This window comes from Leuresthes tenuis, unplaced genomic scaffold, assembly GCF_036924035.1.
Source record: "Leuresthes tenuis unplaced genomic scaffold, fLeuTen1.0.hap1 SCAF_21, whole genome shotgun sequence".
Taxonomy (NCBI): Eukaryota; Metazoa; Chordata; class Actinopteri; order Atheriniformes; family Atherinopsidae; genus Leuresthes; species Leuresthes tenuis.
The window spans coordinates 12,902,954-12,928,311 of NW_027325375.1; the positions used below are offsets into that span (position 1 = coordinate 12,902,954).

The 25,358-nt window shown below is 43.2% G+C and overlaps 5 non-coding genes across 5 annotated transcripts; 3 read left to right on the plus strand and 2 right to left on the minus strand.

The window, feature by feature from the left end:
* The first annotated feature begins 631 nt into the window (after positions 1 to 631).
* Positions 632 to 745, plus strand: LOC140280745 (U5 spliceosomal RNA). Its single transcript, XR_011909674.1, has one exon. It is a non-coding gene; the product is annotated as a U5 spliceosomal RNA (small nuclear RNA).
* A 308-nt stretch (positions 746 to 1,053) lies between these two features.
* On the plus strand, positions 1,054 to 1,237 carry LOC140280482 (U2 spliceosomal RNA). The gene has a single exon (XR_011909445.1). It is a non-coding gene; the product is annotated as a U2 spliceosomal RNA (small nuclear RNA).
* A 4,591-nt stretch (positions 1,238 to 5,828) lies between these two features.
* On the minus strand, positions 5,829 to 6,014 carry LOC140280537 (U2 spliceosomal RNA). The gene has a single exon (XR_011909495.1). It is a non-coding gene; the product is annotated as a U2 spliceosomal RNA (small nuclear RNA).
* A 308-nt stretch (positions 6,015 to 6,322) lies between these two features.
* Positions 6,323 to 6,436, minus strand: LOC140280674 (U5 spliceosomal RNA). The gene has a single exon (XR_011909609.1). It is a non-coding gene; the product is annotated as a U5 spliceosomal RNA (small nuclear RNA).
* Positions 6,437 to 24,746: 18,310 nt separating this feature from the next.
* Positions 24,747 to 24,860, plus strand: LOC140280640 (U5 spliceosomal RNA). Its single transcript, XR_011909578.1, has one exon. It is a non-coding gene; the product is annotated as a U5 spliceosomal RNA (small nuclear RNA).
* The last annotated feature ends 498 nt before the right edge of the window (positions 24,861 to 25,358 follow it).

The following is a 25,358-nucleotide window of genomic DNA, read 5'->3' on the forward strand; positions in this document are numbered from 1 at the left end:
ACAAACTCTTCAACTTATACTCTTTTACCAAAGCTTTTACAGCTCGATTGGCCGAATACCCTTTGATCCTATTTCGGTGAATTTGACATCTGCCTTACATGTAACAGATTAGCGGTTTAGCAGTTTTAATTTAGTTTGAGTGAAGGAATTCATTTTATAGCAAAATCCGAAATCGTGAAGAACTCATGAAAGTAAGCTTATTCTCGGATTCCTGAAACTTTAGATTTGCTCTTTCTTTTACTTCAAAGTACAACGTTGTTTTTTTTTTGTTTAAATCTTTCTAGACATGGTAAATATGAAGGACAAAGCAGTTTTAACATAGTTTGAGTGAAGGAATTCATTTTATAGATAAAATCCCAAGAGTCTGCTGAGAAAAGAGAGTGAATGCGAAGTAGACTTTAACACGGCTCTGGGAGCGAGCCGAGTGTGGGCTAACCGGGAGAATTGCTTGAAAGAAACGCGACACCGAATGAGAGGTCAGAACAAAGCCTCAATACGGTGTTCCCGTGGTGTTTTTGTTGCTGCCTTGTCGATTGCACAGGGGCAAGCGTTTCAACCAAGCAACGCTCACCATGGGGAAGGTGGCTATGGCAACTAGCCTGATGCCCTGCTCCCGCAGTGACGGATAATCGTACTCTGGTTTCTCTTCATAACATACAAGTCTTTCGCCTTTTACTAAAGACTTTTGTGGAGAGCAGCACTAATGAGTTGTTTCTATTTTTGGCAGGCTTTACCTTTGCGGGTGAAGCCCTTTCTGTCTGTGCAAAAGAAATCTTGTTACTGTGCAGAGTGACTTCTCTGAGTAGAGTCGCCTTACTTGTTGCGATTGTGCCGATGTTCGAAGCTGGAGTGCAAAGTTGTTGCTTGAATGGTGCTTGCTGGAGCATGCGGGAGTGCAAAGTTATACCATTTAAAAGGGCTGAAGAGTGCTCAGTGCAGCGGGTGGGCGGAGGTGCAACGTGACACTCTGGCCACCTATGGCCATAAAAAGAACACTGCTACAAGTGCGCATTGTGCCAGCAAGGGCCCTCGGACCTGAAACAGTGGACAGTTATCGCTTCTCGGCCTTTTGGCTAAGATCAAGTGTAGTATCTGTTCTTATCAGTTTAATATGTCCTCTATACGAGGACTACATATTGAATGGATTTTTAAGAATAGGAGTTGAAAAAGAAGCTTGCTCCGTTCACTCCAAGCATCGACCCAGTACTGCAGTGCCGCTGGGAACGGTGCGCTCTTCTCTGCTCTTGTGAAAAAGCAAACAGCGGTGCAGGATGCAAGTTTCAGGGAGCCCAAGATGAAACTTTCTTTTAGTCTGCTGAGAAAAGAGAGTGAATGCGAAGTAGACTTTAACACAGCTCTGGGAGCGAGCCGAGTGCGGGCTAACCGGGAGAATTGCTTGAAAGAAACGCCATACCAAATGAGCGGTCAGAACAAAGCCTCAATACGGTGTTCCCGTTGTGTTTTTGTTGCTGCCGCTGTTTGCTTTTTCACAAGAGCGCACCTGTTGAGGGGGGGCCTGGGGGGGCCTGGGTGATGTTGGGTCTCAGGCCCGGGCTGCTGCGACTGGTGTGACCGGGTGGTTTGTTTGTTTGTTTTTTGTTGTTGTTTGTTTGTTTTTTGTAGAGGTCCTCCGGAGTGGGGTTGGGTTGAGTGGGGTGGGGCGGTATGGGTACCTTCTGGGGGTACAGTAGCTCCCAGAATATGGTCGCTGCAGGCCCCTGGCCTGGTGGACATCAGGCCCTCCTGTCCTGTGTTGGCTCCCTGGTAGCGGGGATGCCTATTGCAGCCAGTCCCTGGCTGCCCCCAGTGTATATCCCCATACCCCTCTCCCTTCTGGCTCCTGTACACAGCACACACTCACACATGAAGGGTTTTGGGGGCGTGTGTGTTCGGTGGGGTGTAGTGGACTCTGCAGTAGTTGCACTCTGCAGTTCCCACCCCTGTTTTAATTACACCTTAGACATTACTACTTATCAAACACACTCACACACACACATTAGGTCTTGGGGGGTGGTTACACTGAGTGGCATCTGGTGGGCGGGGCTCTTTGGGTATGTAGGCTGCCCAGAGGGCCACGCTCCCAGTTCTACAAGTTTGGCTGCCCCTCAATTTTAATTGCTCACTATTAGAAAATATTGAAGAGCCAGAAGGGTGAGGGGAGGGGTCTTCTTCGCACACCCCTGCTTCCTGGTTGCTGCTCGGGGCGGGAGGGGCCAGGAGGATTAATTAATTGTTCTGCTGGTTTGGGGTCTGTGGTGGCTGGGGGGCTGCTGGCCCCCTGGTGTGCCCGCTGCACTACACCCCAGCGGAGTCGAGGGAGGGAGGACGTGTAGATGTATGGGACATGAAAGTGTGTGTGGTAATGATTGGGCCTGGATCTTGGACTTGCTGTCGCCTGGCCTGCCTGTGCTTCTCCCGATGGGGGGGGCGGCGTGGCCTCTCTCCGCTGCTCGCGACTTCACCCACCTGTGGGCACGTCTTGACTCCCAGGGCACTTGGCCAGGGGTGCTGGGGCAGGCACTGACCCACTGTGTGGCTGTCTGGGGCGCTTGGCCCTCCTGGGTATTGGGTGGGGCCTCTGCCGGGGGGTTTGGGGGCGCTCGGGCTCCTGGGGCCCGGATCCAGTGCACGGCCCATGTCTGGGCGGCTGGGGCCTGGCGACGTCGGTGGGCTGTTGCCCCTGGCTCCCGGAGGGCCTCTGCCCTATGCTTATGGGGGCTCTTTCCGGGGGCTTCCTCTGCAGTCTTCTGGGTGGATGCGTGGTTGCCCCTGCGGTGGGCTTCCTGGGTTCTGTGCTCTGTGGGGGAACCTTTTCTTAACTGCTTTTTTACAAACTTTGGTCGGACGTTCACACCTTCTTGCAGCCGAACACCTACACTTCCGGTTTTGATAGTGTATATTCGGGCATACGAACCTTTTCTTACCCGCTTTTTACAAACGATGGTCGGACTTTCACACCTTCTCTTAGCTGAACAACTCCGCTCCCTCTTTTGATTGTGTACAGTCGGGTATTTTAACCTTTTCTTACCCGCTTTTTACCAACTATGATCGGACATTCACACCGTCTTACAGCGGAACACCTCCGCTCCCTCTTTTGATGGTGTATGTTTGGGCATTCGAACCTTTTCTTACCCGCTTTTTACAAACCAGGGTCGGACTTTCACACCTTTTAGTAGCCGAACAACTCCGCTCCCGCTATTGATTGTGTACAGTCGGGTATTTTAACCTTTTCTTACCCGCTTTTTACCAACTATGGTCGGACATTCACACCGTCTTACAGCGGAACACCTCCTCTCCCGCTTATGATCATGTACGGTTTGATATTCGAAAATTTACTTTCTTGTTTTAAAGCAATTATTGATGGACATTCAAACCTTCTTTTTGATGGTGTATAGTCGGGCTTTCGAGCCTTTTCTTCCCGGTTTTTACAAACCATGGTCGGACTTTCACACCTTCTTGTAGCCGAACAACTCCACTCCTGCTATTGATTGTGTACAGTCGGGTATTTTAACCTTTTCTTACCCGCTTTTTACCAACTATGGTCGGACATTCACACCGTCTTACAGCGGAACACCTCTGCTCCCGCTTTTGATGGTGTATAGTCGGGCATTCGAACCTTTTCTTACCCGCTTTTTACAAACTATGGTGGGACATTCAAACCTTCTTGTATCCGAAAACCTCCGCTCTCTCTTTTGATCATACATTAACGGACATTCGCACCTTTTCTTACCCGCTTTTTACAAACCATGGTCGGACTTTCACACCTTCTTGTAGCCGAACACATCCGCTCCCGCTATTGATTGTGTACAGTCGGGTATTTTAACCTTTTCTTACCCGCCTTTTACCAACTATGGTCGGACATTCACACCTTCGTACAGCGGAACACCTCCGCTCCCTCTTTTGATGGTGTATGTTTGGGTATTCAAACCTTTTCTTACCCGCTTTTTCCAAACTATGGTCGGCTATTCACAGCTTCCTCTCCACCATACTTGTATGGTTGGATATTCACACCCACTTGCATCCGAAGACCTCTGCCCCAAATTTTTTTGATATTTAGTCGGACATTCGCACCTTACCCGCTTTTGGCAAACTATGGCCTTCTTGCAGCCAAACACCTCTGATCTCGCATTTGATGATGTAAGGTTTGGCATTCAGACCTTGCTTCACCTGCTTTTCACCAAATATAGTCGGACATTCACACCTTCTTGCAGCCGAACACTTCCGCTCCACCTTTTAGTGTTCTATCACACCTTTTTTTCACCGCATTTTATACATTATGGTCGGAAATTTTCAACCACTCTCATCCGAAGACCTCTCCTCCCGCTTTCTTTAATATATTTGAACTTTAGTCGGACATTCAAACCTTCTTGCAGCTGAACCACCTCCGCTCCCTGTTTTGATCATATATGGTCTGGCAATACTACCTTTTCTTACCCGTTTGTGAGTAATTATGGCTGGACATTCACACCTACTTGCAGCCGAACACAACCCCTCTCGCTTTTGATGATGTATGGACCGGCATTTTTACCTTTTCTAACACATTTTTCAGCAATTATGGTCGGAGATTCACACCTACTCACAGCCGAACAACTCCGCTACCGCATTTGATGATGTATAGTCGGGCATTCTCACCCTTTCTCATCAGCTTTTTGCAAATTATGATCTGACATTCACACCTACTTGCAGTCGAAAAGCTCTGCTCCCGCTTTTGATTATGTTTGGTTGGATATTCGAACCTTTTCTTAACTGCTTTTTACATATTTTTGTTGGACGTTCACACCTTCTTGTAGCCGAACACTTCCACTCCTGCTTTTGATGATGTATGGTTGGGCATTCACACCTTTTTTTTGCCCATTTTTCAGGAATTATGGGTGGACATTCACACCTTGCAGCTGAACACCTCCTATCCCACTTATGATCATGTGCGGTTTGATTTTCGAAAAGTTTCTTTCATGTTTTCTAGCAATTATTGATGGACATTTAGACCTTCTTGCAGCTGAACACCACCTCTCCCGATTTTGATTATGTATGGACCGGCATTTTTACCTTTTCTAACACATTTCTAAATTGAGAAAGGAAATTATTTTAGAGGAAGCACTAGAGTTTAGATCCCACATTTGTTGATAGGCATTCATTTATTTCTTCACTTCTGATAAAAATGATAAGACTGACCTAAAGAATTGGAGGCCCATCACACTTTTAAACTTTGACTGTAAACTTTTTAGCAAGGTTTTAACGACACGGATGTCCTCTGTTTTAGAGGAGGTAATTCACCCAGACCAGTCTTGTGCCATCTCAGAGAGACAACTCACCGACAGCCTCGTACTGATTCGAGACATCATTGATTACTTAGAGACAGAAACACCCGGCTTGTCATCTTAAATTTAGACTTTGAAAAAGCTTTTGATCGGGTCTCGCATCAATATCTCTTTCAGGTGTTGCAGCCATCGAATAGGGCCCGATTGTTCCTACTTGGTGAGATTTGCTTGGTTGAGACGCTTGCTCCCCCCCCCCTTGCTCCTCGGCTGACCAAGTAGGAACAATCGGGCCCTATTCGATGGCTGCCTTGTCTTTTACTCTGTGCAAAAGACAAGGCAGCCACAAACACCACGGGAACACCGTATTGATGTTTTGTTCTGACCACTCATTCGGTGTCGCGTTTCTTTCAAGCAATTCTCCCGGTTAGCCCACACTCGGCTCGCTCCCAGAGCTGTGTTAAAGTCTACTTCGCATTCACTCTCTTTTCTCAGCAGATTAAAAGAAAGTTTAATCTTGGGCTCCCTGAAACTTCCATCCTGCACCGCTGTTTGCTTTTTCACAAGAGCAGAGAAGAGCGCACCGTTCCCAGCGGCACTGCAGTACTGGGTGGATGCTTGGAGTGAACGGAGCAAAGCTTCTTTTTCAACTCCTATTCTTAAAAATCCATTTAATATGTAGTCCTCGTATAGAGGACATATTAAACTGATAAGAACAGATACTACACTTGATCTTAGCCAAAAAGGCCGAGAAGCGATAACTGTCCACTGTTTCAGGTCCGAGGGCCCTTGCTGGCACAATGCGCACTTGTAGCAGTGTTCTTTTTATGGCCATAGGTGGCCAGAGTGTCACGTTGCACCTCCGCCCACCCGCTGCACTGAGCACTCTTCAGCCCTTTTAAATGGTATAACTTTGCACTCCCGCATGCTCCAGCAAGCACCATTCAAGCAACAACTTTGCACTCCAGCTTCGAACATCGGCACAATCGCAACAAGTAAGGCGACTCTACTCAGAGAAGTCACTCTGCACAGTAACAAGATTTCTTTTGCACAGACAGAAAGGGCTTCACCCGCAAAGGTAAAGCCTGCCAAAAATAGAAACAACTCATTAGTGCTGCTCTCCACGAAAGTCTTTAGTAAAAGGCGAAAGACTTGTATGTTATGAAGAGAAACCAGAGTACGATTATCCGTCACTGCGGGAGCAGGGCATCAGGCTAGTTGCCATAGCCACCTTCCCCATGGTGAGCGTTGCTTGGTTGAAACGCTTGCCCCTGTGCAATCGACAAGGCAGCAACAAAAACACCACGGGAACACCGTATTGAGGCTTTGTTCTGACCGCTCATTCGGTGTCGCGTTTCTTTCAAGCAATTCTCCCGGTTAGCCCACACTCGGCTCGCTCCCAGAGCCGTGTTAAAGTCTACTTCGCATTCACTCTCTTTTCTCAGCAGACTCTTGGGATTTTATCTATAAAATGAATTCCTTCACTCAAACTATGTTAAAACTGCTTTGTCCTTCATATTTACCATGTCTAGAAAGATTTAAACAAAAAAAAAAACAACATTGTACTTTGCAGTAAAAGAAAGAGCAAATCTAAAGTTTCGGGAATCCGAGAATAAGCTTACTTTCATGAGTTCTTCACGATTTCGGATTTTGCTATAAAATGAATTCCTTCACTCAAACTAAATTAAAACTGCTAAACCGCTAATCTGTTACATGTAAGGCAGATGTCAAATTCACCGCAATAGGATCTAAGGGTATTCGGCCAATCGAGCTGTAGCAGCTTTGGTAAAAGAGTATAAGTTGAAGAGTTTGTGAATAAAGGTGTGCGCACACATAGTGAGCTGTAGGAAAATAGGCAGGGAGCAATGCCGGCTGGGGTATATGTTCTTGTATGTTGTCTGACTGTTTGATTTGAATGTGTTGTGTAAGTGTCCTGTTGAATGTTACATGTTTGGGCTTTGACACTTCACTGTGGTTGTTAACTGTGTGGTGTGTCCTGAAATGTTATATGTTTGGGCTGTGTGACATGCTTAATGCTTGTCAGTAGCTACCCACTTATTCATATATAGCAACTGACAACATAAGAAGTCTGGACATACTTTGATAGTAGTTGTAGAAGTATCCTTATTGATAATAGATAAACTAATTCATAGTGATAGAACAGTAGATGAACAGGTGCCTGCACATGTCTCACGAAAATAAAATGGGTGTATGATTGCTGACGGCAGAGCAATACTGCCAAACTTATGAGTTCTTGTGGCAAACTTGATTCAGTGTCTTGACGTGTATACGCTGTTTCGCTGACTTGATTGTCACAAGAAACAAAGTGTGTTTGATAAGATCCGACCATTTTATTACGGGAGTATCAGTATGTATGGATTCTGATGTGACTGATAAACCCATTCGTATCGTAAGCATAATCTAATATGTGAGACAACGCCCTGGCACACAATCAAAAAAAAAAAGAGAGAGCGGTTTTGTGTCCCCACAGTCCATAATGTAGAAAAGAGAGAAAAAAGCCTTTCTGATTTGGTGTGTGTGCTCACAGTGCAGAGTGTAGAGAAAAGAGAGAAAAGAAAGCCGTTTTGGTGTCACGGGTGTTGTGACTTACACACACACATTTCTGAATTGAGAAAGGAAATTATTTTAGAGGAAGCACTAGAGTTTAGATCCCACATTTGTTGATAGGCATTCATTTATTTCTTCACTTCTGATGAAGTTTCAACAATAAACAACAAACTTTGTATTATGAGAAAGAACCAGACTCATTCTTCAGGAATCCGAAAATAAGCTCTATTTTACGAGTTATGCACGAATTCGGATTCTCCTATAAAACGAATTCCTTAACTCTAACCAAGTTAAGACTGCTTTGTCCTTCATATTTATTCATGTCTAATCAAGTTTCAACGATAAACAACGTTGTACTTTGTAGAATGAGAAAGAACTTCTTCAGCAATAAGCATCTCTCGACATATGACGAAAATTAATTCCTTCTATCAGCCTGACTTAAAACTGTTTGTCCTCCTTATTTATCCACTTCAAATCAAGTTTCAACAATTAAAAAAATGTTGTAGTTTGAGAAAAAACAACTTAATCTTAAGCAATCAGTAGGGTAAGAAAGGGTAAGAAAAGGTGCAAATGCCAACCATACATCACTAAAAGGTGGAGCGGAAGTATTCGGCTGCAAGTAGGTGCGAATGCCTGACAATGTATGATCAAAAGAGGGAGCGGAGGTTTTCGGCTGCAAGGTCTGAATGTCCAACCATAATTTGTAAAAACCGGGGAAGAAAAGGCTCGAAAGCCCGACTATACACCATCAAAAGCGGGAGCGGAGGTGTTCGGCTGCAAGTAGGTGTGAATGTTCGACCATAATTTGTAAAAAGCGGGTAAGAAAAGGTTCGAATGCCCGACTGTATATTAACCAAAGCAGGAGGAGAGGTCTTCGGATAAGAGTGGGTGAGAATTTACAACCATAATCTATAAAATGCGGTGAAAAAAAAGGTGTGAATACCCCATAGAACACTAAAAGGTAGAGCGGAAGTGTTCGGCTGCAAGAAGGTGTGAATGTCTGACCATAGTTTGTAAAAAGCGGGTAAGAAAAGGTTCGAATGCCCGAACATACACCATCAAAGGAGGGAGCGGAGGTGTTCCGCTGTAAGAAGGTGTGAATGTCCGACCATAGTTGGCAAAAAGCAGGTAAGAAAAGGTTAAAATACCCGATTGTACACAATCAATAGCGGGAGCAGAGTTGTTCCACTACTAAAAGGTGTGAAAGTCCGACCATGGTTTGTAAAAAGCGGGTAAGAAAAGGTGCGAATGCCCGACAATGTATGATCAAAAGATCATACATTGATCTTTTGATCAATGTAAGGAGGTTTTCGGCTGAAACAACGTCTGAATGTCCATCCATATTTTGTAAAAATCTGGGAAGAAAAGGCTCGAAAGCCCGACTATACACCATCAACAGCTGGAGCGGAGGTGTTCAGCTGCAAGAAGGTCTGAATGTCCATCAATAATTGCTAGAAAACATGGAAGAGAATTTTCGAATATCAAACCGCACATGATCATAAGCGGGAGAGGAGGTGTTCAAATGCAAGAAGGTGTGAATGTCCACCCATAATTACTGCAAAATGGGTAAGAAAAGGTACGAATGCTCAACCATACATGATCCTCACAGGGAGCGGAGGTATTTGGCTGCGACAAGGTGTGTATGTCCACCCATAATTAATGAAAAGCGGGCAACAAGTAGGTTTGAATACCCATCATCAAAAGCAGGAGTGGATGTGTTCGGCTACAAGAAGGTTTGAATGTCTGACCATAGTTTGTAAAAAGCGGGTAAGAAAAGGTTCGAATGCCCGAACATACACCATCAAAGGAGGGAGCGGAGGTGTTCCGCTGTAAGAAGGTGTGAATGTCCAACCATAATTGGCAAAAAGCAGGTAAGAAAAGGTTAAAATACCCTATTGTACACAATCAATAGCGGGAGCAGAGTTGTTCCGCTACTAAAAGGTGTGAAAGTCCGACCATGAATTGTAAAAAGCGGGTAAGAAAAGGTGCGAATGCCCGACAATGTATGATCAAAAGAGGGAGCGGAGGTTTTCGGCTGAAAGAAGGTCTGAATGTCCATCCATAATTTGTAAAAATCGGGGAAGAAAAGGCTCGAAAGCCCGACTATACACCATCAACAGCTGGAGCGGAGGTGTTCAGCTGCAAGAAGGTCTGAATGTCCATCAATAATTGCTAGAAAACATGGAAGAGAATTTTCGAATATCAAACCGCACATGATCATAAGCGGGAGAGGAGGTGTTAAAATGCAAAAAGGTGTGAATGTCCACCCATAATTACTGCAAAATGGGTAAGAAAAGGTACGAATGCCCAACCATACATCATCAAAAGCAGGAGTGGATGTGTTCGGCTACAAGAAGGTTTTAATGTCCGACCATAGTTTGTAAAAAGCGGGTAAGAAAAGGTTCGAATGCCCGAACATACACCATCAAAAGAGGGAGCGGAGGTGTTCCACTGTAAGAAGGTGTGAATGTCTGACCATAGTTGGTAAAAAGCGGGTAAGAAAAGGTGAAAATACCCGACTGTACACAATCAATAGCGGGAGCGGAGTTGTTCGGCTACTAAAAGGTGTGAAAGTCCGACCCTGGTTTGTAAAAAGCGGGTAAGAGAAGGTGCGAATGCCCGACAATGTATGATCAAAAGAGGGAGCGGAGGTTTTCGGCTGCAAGAAGGTCTGAATGTCCAACAATAATTTTGTAAAAACCGGGGAAGAAAAGGCTCGAAAGCCCGACTATACATCATCAAAAGCGGGAGCGGAGGTGTTCAGCTGCAAGAAGGTCTGAATGTCCATCAATAATTGCTAGAAAACATGAAAGAAAATTTTCGAATATCAAACCACACATCATCATAAGCGGGAGAGGAGGTGTTCAGCTGCAAGAAGGTGTGAATGTCCGACCATAGTTTGTAAAAAATGGGTAAGAAAAGGTGCGAATGCTCAACCATACATCATCAAAAGCAGGAGTGGATGTGTTCGGCTAAAAGAAGGTTTGAATGTCCGACCATAGTTCGTAAAATGCGGGTAAGAAAAGGTTCGAATGCCCGAATATATACCATCAAAAGCAGAAGCGGAGGTGTTCGGCTGCAAGAAGGTGTGAACGTCCGACCAAAGTTTGTAAAAAGCAGTGAAGAAAAGTTTCGAATATCCAACCAAACATAATCAAAAGCGGGAGCAGAGCTGTTCGACTGCAAGTAGGTGTGAATGTCAGATCATAATTTGCAAAAAGCTGATGAGAAAGGGTGAGAATGCCCGACTATACACCATCAAATGCGGGAGCGGAAGTGTTCGGCTGTGAGTAGGTGTGAATATCAAACCATAATTGCTGAAAAATGTGTTAGAAAAGACTAGAATCCTGGACCATACATCATCAAAAGTGGGAAAAGTGGTGTTCGGCTGCAAGTAGGTGTGAATGTCCAGCCATAATTACTCACAAACCGGTAAGAAAAGGTAGTATTGCCAGACCATACATTATCAAAACAGGGAACGGAGGTGGTTCAGCTGCAAGGTGTGAATGTCTGACTAAAGTTTATAAAAAGCGGGTAAGACAAGGTGCGAATGCCTGACAATGTATGATCAAATGAGGGAGCGGAGGTTTTCGGCTGCAAGGTCTGAATGTACAACCATAATTTGTAAAAACCGGGGAAGAAAAGGCTCGAAAGCCCGACTATACACCATCAAAAGTGGGAGCGGAGGTGTTCAGCTTCAAGACGGTCTGAATGTCCATCAATAATTGCTAGAAAACATGAAATAAAATTTTCGAATATCAAACTGCACATGATCATAAGCGGGAGAGAAGGTGTTCAGCTGCAAGAAGTTGTGAATGTCTACCCATAATTACTGAAAAATGGGTAAGAAAAGGTGCGAATGCCTAACCATACATCATCAAAAGAGGGAGCGGAGGTGTTCCGCTGTAAGACGGTGTGAATGTCCGACCATAGATGGTAAAAAGCGGGTAAGAAAAGGTTAAATTACCCGACTGTACACAATCAAAAGAGGGAGCGGAGTTTTTCAGCTAAGAGAAGGTGTGAAAGTCCGACCTTGGTTTGTAAAAAGCGGGTAAGAAAAGGTTCGTATGCCCGAATATACACCATCAAAAGCGGAAGCGGAGGTGTTCGGCTGCAAGAAATTGTGAACGTCCGACCAAAGTTTGTAAAAAGCAGTTAAGAAAAGGTTCGAATATCTAACCAAACATAAGAATGAGTCTTTTCCGCTGTAGAATGCCCGACTATAGACCATCAAATGCGGGAGCGGAGGTGTTCGGCTCTGAGTAGGTGTGAATGTCCGACCATAATTGCTAAAGAATGTGTTAGAAAAGGTAAGAATGCTGGACCATACATCATCAAAAGCGGTAGAGGTGGTGTTCGGCTGCAAGTAGGTGTGACTGTTCGACTAAAGTTTGTAAAAAGTGGGTAAGACAAGGTGCGAATGCCTGACAATGTATGATCAAAAGCAGGAGCGGAGGTGTTCAGCTGCAAGAAGGTCTACATGTCCATCAATAATTGCTAGAAAACATGAAAGAAACTTTTCGAAAATCAAACCGCACATGATCATAAGTGGGATAGGAGGTGTTCAGCTGCGAGGTGTGAATGTCCACCCATAATTCCTGAAAAATGGGCAAAAAAAAGGTGTGAATGCCCAACCATACATCATCAAAAGCAGGAGTGGAAGTGTTCGGCTACAAGAAGGTGTGAACGTCCAACCAAAATATGTAAAAAGAAGTGAAGAAAAGGTTCGAATATCCAACCAAACATAATCAAAGGCGGGAGCAGAGCTGTTCGACTGCAAGTAGGTGTGAATGTCAGATCATAATTTGCAAAAAGCTGATGAGAAAGGGTGAGAATGCCCGACTATACATCATCAAATGCGGGAGCGGAGTTGTTCGGCTGTGAGTAGGTGTGAATCTCCGACCATAATTGCTGAAAAATGTGTTAGAAAAGGTAAAAATGCCGGTCCATACATCATCAAAAGCGAGAGAGGTTGTGTTCGACTGCAAGTAGGTGTGAATGTCCAGCCATAATTACTCACAAACAGGTAAGAAAAGGTAGTATTGCCAGACCATATATCATCAAAACAGGGAGCGGAGGTGGTTCAGCTGCAAGAAGGTTTGAATGTCAAACTAAAGTTCAAATATATTAACAAAAGCGGGAGGAGAGGTCTTCGGATGAAAGTGGTTGAAAATTTCCGACCATAATGTATAAAATGCGGTGAAAAAAAAAGGTGTGATAGAACACTAAAAGGTGGAGCGGAAGTGTTCGGCTGCAAGAAGGTGTGAATGTCCGACTATATTTGGTGAAAAGCAGGTGAAGCAAGGTCTGAATGCCAAACCTTACATCATCAAAAGCAAGATCAGAGTTGTTTGGCTGCAAGAAGGCCATAGTTTGCCAAAAGCGGGTAAGGTGCGAATGTCCGACTAAATATCAACAAAATTTGGGGCGGAGGTTTTCGGATGCAAGTGGGTGTGAATATCCAACTATACAAGTATGGTGGAGAGGAAGCTGTGAATAGCCGACCATAGTTTGGAAAAAGCGGGTAAGAAAAGGTTTGAATACCCGAACATACACCATCAAAAGAGGGAGCGGAGGTGTTCCGCTGTACGAAGGTGTGAATGTCTGACCATACTTGGTAAAAAGCGGGTAAGAAAAGGTTAAAAAACCCGACTGTACACAATCAATAGCGGGAGCGGATGTGTTCGGCTACAAGAAGGTGTGACAGTCCGACCATGGTTTGTAAAAAGCGGGTAAGAAAAGGTGCGAATGTCCGACAATGTATGATCAAAAGAGAGAGCGGAGGTTTTCGGATACACGAAGGTTTGAATGTCCTACCATAGTTTGTAAAAAGCAGGTAAGAAAAGGTTCGAATGCCCGACTATACACCATAAAAAGCGGGAGCAGAGGTGTTCCGCTGTAAGACGGTGTGAATGTCCGACCATAGTTGGTAAAAAGCGGGTAAGAAAAGGTTAAAATACCCGACTGTACACAATCAATAGCGGGAGCGGAGTTGTTCGGCTACAAGAAGGTGTGAAAGTCCGACCATGGTTTGTAAAAAGCGGGTAAGAAAAGGTTCGAATATCCAACCAAACATAATCAAAAGCGGGAGCAGAGCTGTTCGACTGCAAGTAGGTGTGAATGTCCAGCCATAATTACTCACAAACGGGGGAAGAAAAGGTAGTATTGCAAGACCATACATGATCAAAACAGGGAGCGGAGGTTCAGCTGCAAGGTGTGAATGTCTGACTATAGTTTGTAAAAACCGGGTAAGAAAAGGCTCGAAAGCCCGACTATACATCAATAAAAGCGGGAGCGGAGGTGTTCAGCTGCAAGAAGGTGTGAATGTTCGACTAAAGTTTGTAAAAAGCTGGTAAGACAAGGAGCGATGTCCCGACATTGTATGATCAAAAGCGGGAGCGGAGGTGTCCAGCTGTGAGTAGGTGTGAATGTCCAACCATAATTGCTGAAAAATATGTTAGAAAAGGTAAGAATACTGGACCATACATCATCAAACGCGGGAGAGGTGGTGTTCGGCTGCAAGAAGGTGTGAAAGTCCGACAATGGTTTGTAAAAAGAGGGTAAAAAAAGGTTCGAATGCCCGAATATACATCATCAAAAGCGGAAGCGGAGGTGTTCGGATGCAAGAAGGTGTGAACGTCCGACCAAAGTTTGTAAAAAGCAGTGAAAAGCGAGAAAAAGCATTTCGTGAGTTCTGCATGATTTGGGATTTTGCTTATAAAATGCATTACTTCACTCAAACTATGTTAAAACTGATTTGTCCTTCATATTTACCATGTCTAGAAATATTTAAACAAAAAAACAACATTGTACTTTGCAGTAAAAGAAAGAGCAAATCTAAAGTTTCAGGAATCCGAGTATAAGCCTGCTTTCATGAGTTCTGCACGATTTAGGATTTTGCTATAAAATGAATTGCTTTGCTCAAACCAAGTTAAAACTGCTTTGTCCTTCCATATTCATCAATGTCTAGATCGACTTCTACAAAGAAAAACATTGGACTTTGCAGTAGAAGAAGTTGAAATCCATCTACACATTGATAAATATGAAGGACAAAGCAGTTCCCACTTGCCCATAAGAAAATAAGCTTATTCTCTTTCTTCTACTGCAAAATACAATGTTGTTCTTTGTTGAAGTCGATCTAGACATTGATAAATATGAAGGAAAAGGCAGTTTTAACTTGGTTTGAGTGAATGAATTCATTTTATACATAAAATCCGAAATCGTGCAGAACTCATGAAAATAAGCTTATTCTCGGATTCCTAAAACTTTTGATTGGCTCTTTCTTTTACTGCAAAGTACAACGTTGTTTTTTTGTTTAAATCTATCGAGACATTGATAAATATGAAGGTAAAAGCCGTTTTAACATAGTTTGAGTGAAGGAATTGATTTTATAGATAAAATCCCAAATCATGCAGAACTCCTCAAAAGGGGCGTATGGCTTAATCACAAGTGTGGTTCTTTCTCATTCAGGGTAGTATGAGGAAGTTTATGCTGGAAATAAATGTAGAAATGGGTACATATGAAGGACAAAGCAGTGTTAACTTAGTTTGATTGAAGGAATTCATTTTATACATAAAATCCCAAATCATGCAGAACGTATGAAAAGAAGCTTATTCTCGGATTCCTGATCCTTCAGTTTTGCTCTTTCTTCTACTGCAAAATACAATGTTGTTCTTTGTTGAAGTCGATCTAGACATTGATAAATATGAAGGAAAAAGCAGTTTTAACTTGGTTTGAGTGAATGAATTCATTTTATACATAAAATCCGAAATCGTGCAGAACTCATGAAAATAAGCTTATTCTCGGATTCCTAAAACTTTTGATTTGCTCTTTCTTTTTTGCAAAGTACAACGTTGTTTTTTTGTTTAAATCTATCGAGACATTGATAAATATGAAGGTAAAAGCCGTTTTAACATAGTTTGAGTGAAGGAATTAATTTTATAGATAAAATCCCAAATCATGCAGAACTCCTCAAAAGGGAGGTATGGCTTAATCACAAGTGTGGCTCTTTCTCATTCAGGGTAATATGAGGAAGTTTATGCTTGAAATATATGTAGAAATGGGTACATATGAAGGACAAAGCAGTGTTAACTTAGTTTGCGTGAAGAAATTCATTTTATACATAAAATCCAAAATCGTGCAGAACTCATGAAAATAAGCTTATTCTCGGATTCCTAAAACTGTTGATTTGCACTTTCTTTTACTGCAAAGTACAACGTTGTTTTTTGTTGAAATCTATCTAGACATTGATAAATACCAGCCGAAACTCTGCTGCCGCTTTTGATAATTTATGATTGGGCATTCTTACCTTTTCTTACCCGCTTTTTACAAATTATGATCTTACATTCACACCTACTTGCAGTCGAACACCTTCTCATCCACTTATGATCATGTGCGGTTGGGCTTTCGCACCTTGTCTTACCCGCTTTTTACAAACTTTAGTCGGACATTCAAACCTTCTTGCAGCTGAACCACCTCCGCTCCCTGTTTTGATCATATATGGTCTGGCAATAGTACCTTTTCTTACCGGTTTGTGAGTAATTATGGCTGGACATTCACACCTTCTTGCAGCCGAACACAACCTCTCCCGCTTTTGATGATATATGGTCCGGCATTCTTACCTTTTCTAACACATTTTTCAGCAATTATGGTCGGACATTCACACCTACTCACAGACGAACACCTCCGCTCCCACATTTGACAGTGTACAGTCGGGCATTCTCACCCTTTCTCATCAGCTTTTTGCAAATTATGATCTGATATTCACACCTACTTGCAGTCGAACAGCTCTGCTCCCGCTTTTGATTATGTTTGGTTGGATATTCGAACATTTTCTTAATGCTTTTTACAAACTTTGGTTGGACGTTCACACCGTCTTGCAGCCGAACACCTCCGCTTCCGCTTTTGATGGTGTATAGTTGGGCATTCGAGCCTTTTCTTACCCACCTATTACTTATTATGGTTGGACATTCAAACCTTCTTGTAGCCGAACACATCCGCTCCTGCTTTTGATGATGTATGATTTGGCATTCGCACCTTTTCTTACCCATTTTTCAGTAATTATTGGTCGGACATTCAGACCTTCTTGCACCTGAACACCTCTGCTCCCGCTTTTGATGGTGTATAGTCGGGCTTTCGAGCCTTTTCTTCCCCGATTTTTACAAATTATGGTTGGACATTCAGACCTTGCAGCCGAAAACCTCCGCTCCCTCTTTTGATCATACATTGTCGGGCATTCGCCCCTTGTCTTACACGGTTTTTACAAACTTTAGTCAGACATTCACACCTTGCAGCTGAACCACCTCCATTCCCTGTTTTTATCATGTGTGGTCTGGAAATACTACCTTTTCTTCCCCCGTTTGTGAGTAATTATGGCTGGACATTCACACCTACTTGCAGCCGAAAAACCACCTCTCCCGCTTTTGATGATGTATTGTCCGGCATTCTAGTCTTTTCTATCACATTTTTCAGCAATTATGATCTGACATTCACACCTACTTGCAGTCGAACAGCTCTGCTCCCGCTTTTGATTATGTTTGGTTAGATATTCGAACCTTTTCTTAACTGCTTTTTTACAAACTTTGGTCGGACGTTCACACCTTCTTGCAGCCGAACACCTACACGTCCGGTTTTGATAGTGTATATTCGGGCATACAAACCTTTTCTTACCCGCTTTTTACAAACCATGGTCGGACTTTCACACCTTCTCTTAGCTGAACAACTCCGCTCCCTCTTTTGATTGTGTACAGTCGGGTATTTTAACCTTTTCTTACCCGCTTTTTACCAACTATGATCGGACATTCACACCGTCTTACAGCGGAACACCTCCGCTCCCTCTTTCATGGTGTATGTTCGGGTATTCAAACCTTTTCTTACCCGCTTTTTCCAAACTATGGTCGGCTATTCACAGCTTCCTCTCCACCATACTTGTATGGTTGGATATTCACACCCACTTGCATCCGAAGACCTCTGCCCCAAATTTTGTTGATATTTAGTCGGACATTCGCACCTTACCCGCTTTTGGCAAACTATGGCCTTCTTGCAGCCAAACACCTCTGATCTCGCTTTTGATGATGTAAGGTTGGGCATTCAGACCTTGCTTCACCTGCTTTTCACCAAATATAGTCGGACATTCACACCTTCTTGCAGCCGAACACTTCCGCTCCATCTTTTAGTGTTCTATCACACCTTTTTTTCACCGCATTTTATACATTATGGTTGGAAATTTTCAACCACTCTCATCCGAAGACCTCTCCTCCCGCTTTCTTTAATATATTTGAACTTTAGTCGGACATTCAAACCTTCTTGCAGCTGAACCACCTCCGCTCCCTGTTTTGATCATATATGGTCTGGCAATAGTACCTTTTCTTACCCGTTTGTGAGTAATTATGGCTGGACATTCACACCTACTTGCAGCCGAACACAACCTCTCCCGCTTTTGATGATATATGATCCGGCATTTTTACCTTTTCTAACACATTTTTCAGCAATTATGGTTGGAGATTCACACCTACTCACAGCCGAACAACTCCGCTACCGCATTTGATGGTGTATAGTCGGGCATTCTCACCCTTTCTCATCAGCTTTTTGCAAATTATGATCAGACATTCACACCTACTTGCAGTCGAACAGCTCTGCTCCCGCTTTTGATTATGTATGGTTGGATATTCGAACATTTTCTTAACTGCTTTTTACAAACTTTGGTTGGACGTTCACACCTTCTTGTAGCCGAACACATGCACTCCTGCTTTTGATGATGTATGGTTGGGCATTCGCACCTTTTTTTACCCATTTTTCAGGTATTATGGGTGGACATTCACACCTTCTTGCAGCTGAACACCTCCTCTCCCACTTATGATCATGTGTGGTTTGATTTTCGAAAATTTTCTTTCATGTTTTCTAGCAATTATTGATGGACATTTAGACCTTCTTGCAGCTGAACACCACCTCTCCCGATTTTGATTATGTATGGACCGGCATTTTTACCTTTTCTAACACATTTTTCAGCAATTATGGTTGGAGATTCACACCTACTCACAGCCGAACAACTCCGCTACCGCATTTGATGGTGTATAGTCGGGCATTCTCACCCTTTCTCATCAGCTTTTTGCAAATTATGATCTGACATTCACACCTACTTCCAGTCGAACAGCTCTGCTCCCGCTTTTGATTATGTTTGGTTAGATATTCGAACCTTTTCTTAACTGCTTTTTACAAACTTTGGTCGGACGTTCACAATATCTTGCAGCCGAACACCTCCGCTTCCGCTTTTGATGGTGTATATTCGGGCATACGAACCTTTTCTTACCCGCTTTTTACAAACCATGGTCGGACTTTCACACCTTCTCTTAGCTGAACAACTCCGCTCCCTCTTTTGATTGTGTACAGTCGGGTAATTTAACCTTTTCTTACCCGCTTTTTACCATCTATGGTCGGACATTCACACCGTCTTACAGCGGAACACCTCCGCTCCCTCTTTTGATGATGTATGTTTAGGCATTCGCACCTTTTCTTACCCATTTTTCAGTAATTATGGGTAGACATTCACACCTTCTTGCAGCTGAACACCTCCTCTCCCGCTTATGATCATGTGCAGTTTGATATTCGAAAATTTTCTTTCATGTTTTCTAGCAATTATTGATGGACATTCAGACCGTCTTGCAGCTGAACACCTCCGCTCCCACTTTTGATGGTGTATAGTCGGGCTTTCGAGCCTTTTCTTACCCGGTTTTTACAAATTATGGTTGGACATTCAGACCTTCTTGTAGCCGAAAACCTCCACTCCCTCTTTTGATCATACATTGTCGGGCATTCGCACCTTTTCTTACCCGCTTTTTACAAACCATGGTCGGACTTTCACACCTTTTAGTAGCCGAACAACTCAGCTCCCGCTATTGATTGTGTACAGTCGGGTATTTTAACCTTTTCTTACCCGCTTTTTACCAACTATGGTTGGACATTCACACCTTCTTACAGCAGAACACCTCCGCTCCCTGTTTTGATTATGTATGGTTTGACATTCGCACCTTCTCTCACCCGCCTTTTACTATGGTCGGCCATTCACAGCTTCCTCTCCACCATACTTGTATGGTGGGATATTCACACCCACTTGCATCCGAAGACCTCCGCCCCCAATTTTGTTGATATTTAGTCGGTCATTCGCACCTTACCCGCTTTTGGCAAACTATGGCCTTCTTGCAGCCAAACACCTCTGATCTCGCTTTTGATGATGTAAGGTTGGGCATTCAGACCTTGCTTCACCTGCTTTTCACCAAATATAGTCGGACATTCACACCTTCTTGCATCCGAAGACCTCCGCCCCAAATTTTGTTGATATTTAGTCGGACATTCGCACCTTACCCGCTTTTGGCAAACTATGGCCTTCTTGCAGCCAAACACCTCTGATCTCGCTTTTGATGATGTAAGGTTGGGCATTCAGACCTTGCTTCACCTGCTTTTCACCAAATATAGTCGAACATTCACACCTTCTTGCAGCCGAACACTTCCGCTCCACCTTTTAGTGTTCTATCACACCTTTTTTTCACCGCATTTTATACATTATGGTTGGAAATTTTCAACCACTCTCATCCGAAGACCTCTCCTCCCGCTTTTGTTAATATATTTGAACTTTAGTCGGACATTCAAACCTTCTTGCAGCTGAACCACCTCCGCTCCCTGTTTTGATCATATATGGTCTGGCAATACTACCTTTTCTTACCCATTTGTGAGTAATTATGGCTGGACATTCACACCTACTTGCAGCCGAACACAACCTCTCTCGCTTTTGATGATGTATGGACCGGCATTCTTACCTTTTCTAACACATTTTTCAGCAATTATGGTCGGAGATTCACACCTACTTACAGCCGAACAACTCCGCTCCCGCATTTGATGGTGTATAGTCGGGCATTCTCACCCTTTCTCATCAGCTTTTTGCAAATTATGATCTGACATTCACACCTACTTGCAGTCGAACAGCTCTGCTCCCGCTTTTGATTATGTATGGTTGGATATTCGAACCTTTTCTTAACTGCTTTTTACAAACTTTGGTTGGACGTTCACACCTTCTTGTAGCCGAACACATGCACTCCTGCTTTTGATGATGTATGGTTGGGCATTCGCACCTTTTTTTTACCCATTTTTCAGGTATTATGGGTGGACATTCACATCTTCTTGCAGCTGAACACCTCCTCTCCCACTTATGATCATGTGTGGTTTGATTTTCGAAAATTTTCTTTCATGTTTTCTAGCAATTATTGATGGACATTTAGACCTTCTTGCAGCTGAACACCACCTCTCCCGATTTTGATTATGTATGGACCGGCATTTTTACCTTTTCTAACACATTTTTCAGCAATTATGGTTGGAGATTCACACCTACTCACAGCCGAACAACTCCGCTACCGCATTTGATGGTGTATAGTCGGGCATTCTCACCCTTTCTCATCAGCTTTTTGCAAATTATGATCTGACATTCACACCTACTTCCAGTCGAACAGCTCTGCTCCCGCTTTTGATTATGTTTGGTTAGATATTCGAACCTTTTCTTAACTGCTTTTTACAAACTTTGGTCGGACGTTCACAATATCTTGCAGCCGAACACCTCCGCTTCCGCTTTTGATGGTGTATATTCGGGCATACGAACCTTTTCTTACCCGCTTTTTACAAACCAAGGTCGGACTTTCACACCTTCTCTTAGCTGAACAACTCCGCTCCCTCTTTTGATTGTGTACAGTCGGGTAATTTAACCTTTTCTTACCCGCTTTTTACCATCTATGGTCGGACATTCACACCGTCTTACAGCGGAACACCTCCGCTCCCTCTTTTGATGATGTATGGTTAGGCATTCGCACCTTTTCTTACCCATTTTTCAGTAATTATGGGTAGACATTCACACCTTCTTGCAGCTGAACACCTCCTCTCCCGCTTATGATCATGTGCAGTTTGATATTCGAAAATTTTCTTTCATGTTTTCTAGCAATTATTGATGGACATTCAGACCGTCTTGCAGCTGAACACCTCCGCTCCCACTTTTGATGGTGTATAGTCGGGCTTTCGAGCCTTTTCTTCCCCGGTTTTTACAAATTATGGTTGGACATTCAGACCTTCTTGTAGCCGAAAACCTCCACTCCCTCTTTTGATCATACATTGTCGGGCATTCGCACCTTTTCTTACCCGCTTTTTACAAACCATGGTCGGACTTTCACACCTTTTAGTAGCCGAACAACTCCGCTCCCGCTATTGATTGTGTACAGTCGGGTATTTTAACCTTTTCTTACCCGCTTTTTACCAACTATGGTTGGACATTCACACCTTCTTACAGCAGAACACCTCCGCTCCCTGTTTTGATTATGTATGGTTTGACATTCGCACCTTCTCTCACCCGCCTTTTACTATGGTCGGCCATTCACAGCTTCCTCTCCACCATACTTGTATGGTGGGATATTCACACCCACTTGCATCCGAAGACCTCCGCCCCCAATTTTGTTGATATTTAGTCGGTCATTCGCACCTTACCCGCTTTTGGCAAACTATGGCCTTCTTGCAGCCAAACACCTCTGATCTCGCTTTTGATGATGTAAGGTTGGGCATTCAGACCTTGCTTCACCTGCTTTTCACCAAATATAGTCGGACATTCACACCTTCTTGCAGCCGAACACTTCCGCTTTTAGTGTTCTATGAGGCATTCACATATTTTTTTTCACCGTATTTTATAGATTATGGTTGGAAATTCTCACCCACTCTCATCCGAAGACCTCTCCTCCCGCTTTTGTTAATATATAGTCGGGCATTCGAACCTTTTCTTACCCGCTTTTTACAAATTATGGTCGAACATTCACACCTACTTGCAGCTGAATACTTCCGCTCCACCTTTTAGGTATGTATGGTTGGCATTTGCACCTCTTTTTATACTGATTGCTGAAGATTAAGTTGTTCTTTCTCAAACTACAAATTTTTTTTAATTGTTGAAACTTGATTTGAAGTGGATAAATAAGGAGGACAAACAGTTTTAAGTCAGGCTGATAGAAGGAATTAATTTTATAGCAAAATCTGTATTTCGTCATATGTCGAGAGATGCTTATTGCTCAAGAAGTTCTTTCTCATTCTACAAAGTACAACGTTGTTTATCGTTGAAACTTGATTAGACATGAATAAATATGAAGGACAAAGCAGTCTTAACTTGGTTTGAGTTAATGAATTCGTTTTATAGGAGAATCCGAATTCGTGCATAACTCATAAAATAGAGCTTATTTTCGGATTCCTGAAGAATGAGTCTGGTTCTTTCTCATAATACAAAGTTTGTTGTTTATTGTTGAAACTTCATCAGAAGTGAAGAAATAAATGAATGCCTATCAACAAATGTGGGATCTAAACTCTAGTGCTTCCTCTAAAATAATTTCCTTTCTCAATTTAGAAATGTGTGTGTGTAAGTCACAACACCCGTGACACCAAAACGGCTTTCTTTTCTCTACACTCTGCACTATGAGTACACACACCAAATCAGAAAGGCTTTTTTCTCTCTTTTCTACATTATGGACTGTGGGGACACAAAACCGCTCTCTCTCTTTTTTTTTTTTTATCGTGTGCCAGGGCGTTGTCTCACGTATTAGATTATGCTTAAGATACGAATGGGTTTATCAGTCACATCAGAATCCATACATACTGATCCTCCCGTAATAAAATGGTCGGATCTTATCAAACACACTTTGTTTCTTGTGACAATCAAGTCAGCGAAACAGCGTATACACGTCAAGACACTGAATCAAGTTTGCCACAAGAACTCATAAGTTTGGCAGTATTGCTCTGCCGTCAGCAATCATACACCCATTTTATTTTCGTGAGACATGTGCAAGCACCTGTTCATCTACTGTTCTATCACTATGAATTAGTGATCTATTATCAATAAGGATACTTCTACAACTACTATCAAAGTATGTCCGGACTTCTTATGTTGTCAGTTGCTATATATGAATAAGTGGGTACCTACTGACAAGCATTAAGCATGTCACACAGCCCAAACATATAACATTTCAGGACACACCACACAGTTAACAACCACAGTGAAGCGTGTCAAAGCCCAAACATGTAACATTCAACAGGACACTTACACAACACATTCAAATCAAACAGTCAGACAACATACAAGAACATATACCCCAGCCGGCATTGCTCCCTGCCTATTTTCGTACAGCACACTATGTGTGCGCACACCTTTATTCACAAACTCTTCAACTTATACTCTTTTACCGAAGCTTTTACAGCTCGATTGGCCGAATACCCTTTGATCCTATTTCGGTGAATTTGACATCTGCCTTACATATAACAGATTAGCGGTTTAGCAGTTTTAATTTAGTTTGAGTGAAGGAATTCATTTTATAGCAAAATCCGAAATCGTGAAGAACTCATGAAAGTAAGCTTATTCTCGGATTCCTGAAACTTTAGATTTGCTCTTTCTTTTACTGCAAAGTACAACGTTGTTTTTTTTTGTTTAAATCTTTCTAGACATGGTAAATATTAAGGACAAAGCAGTTTTCACATAGTTTGAGTGAAGGAATTCATTTTATAGATAAAATCCCAAGAGTCTGCTGAGAAAAGAGAGTGAATGCGAAGTAGACTTTAACACGGCTATGGGAGCGAGCCGAGTGTGGGCTAACCGGGAGAATTGCTTGAAAGAAACGCGACACCGAATGAGCGATCAGAACAAAGCCTCAATACGGGATTCTCGTGGTGTTTTTGTTGCTGCCTTGTCTTTTGCACAGAGTAAAGGACAAGGCAGCCATCGAATAGGGCCCGATTGTTCCTAGTTGGTCAGCCGAGGAGCAAGGGGGGGGGGAGCAAGCGTCTCCACCAAGCAAAGCTCACCATGGGGAAGGTGGCTATGCCAACTAGCCTGATGCCCTGCTCCCGCAGTGACGGATAATCGTACTCTGGTTTCTCTTCATAACGTACAAGTCTTTCGCCTTTTACTAAAGATTTCTGTGGAGAGCAGCACTAATGAGTTGTTTCTATTTTTGGCAGGCTTTACCTTTGCGGGTGAAGCCCTTTCTGTCTGTGCAAAAGAAATCTTCTTACTGTGCAGAGTGACTTCTCTGAGTAGAGTCGCCTTACTTGTTGCGACTGTGCCGATGTTCGAAGCTGGAGTGCAAAGTTGTTGCTTGAATGGTGCTTGCTGGAGCGTGCGGGAGTGCAAAGTTATACCATTTAAAAGGGCTGAAGAGTGCTCAGTGCAGCGGGTGGGCGACACTCTGGCCACCTTGAAAACCGAGGTTACATCCACTACCAGGGGCAGCCCAAGTTCTGCCGCAAGTGTGGTGAGCATGGGCACCTGGTTGAGGCTTGTACCAAGGTGTTATATGGGAAGAGCAGAGAAATTGGGCAAACTTTTGGAGAGTGTCCAAATGGCAGGAAATGTAATCTCTGTGGAGAATTAAATCACCTCTTCAGAGATTGCCCTAAATCTTTTGCCAACAAATTAAAGATGGTAAAGCCACAGTCAAGCCAACAAAGAGAAGGACCAAAGGTGGCAGTTGGTGA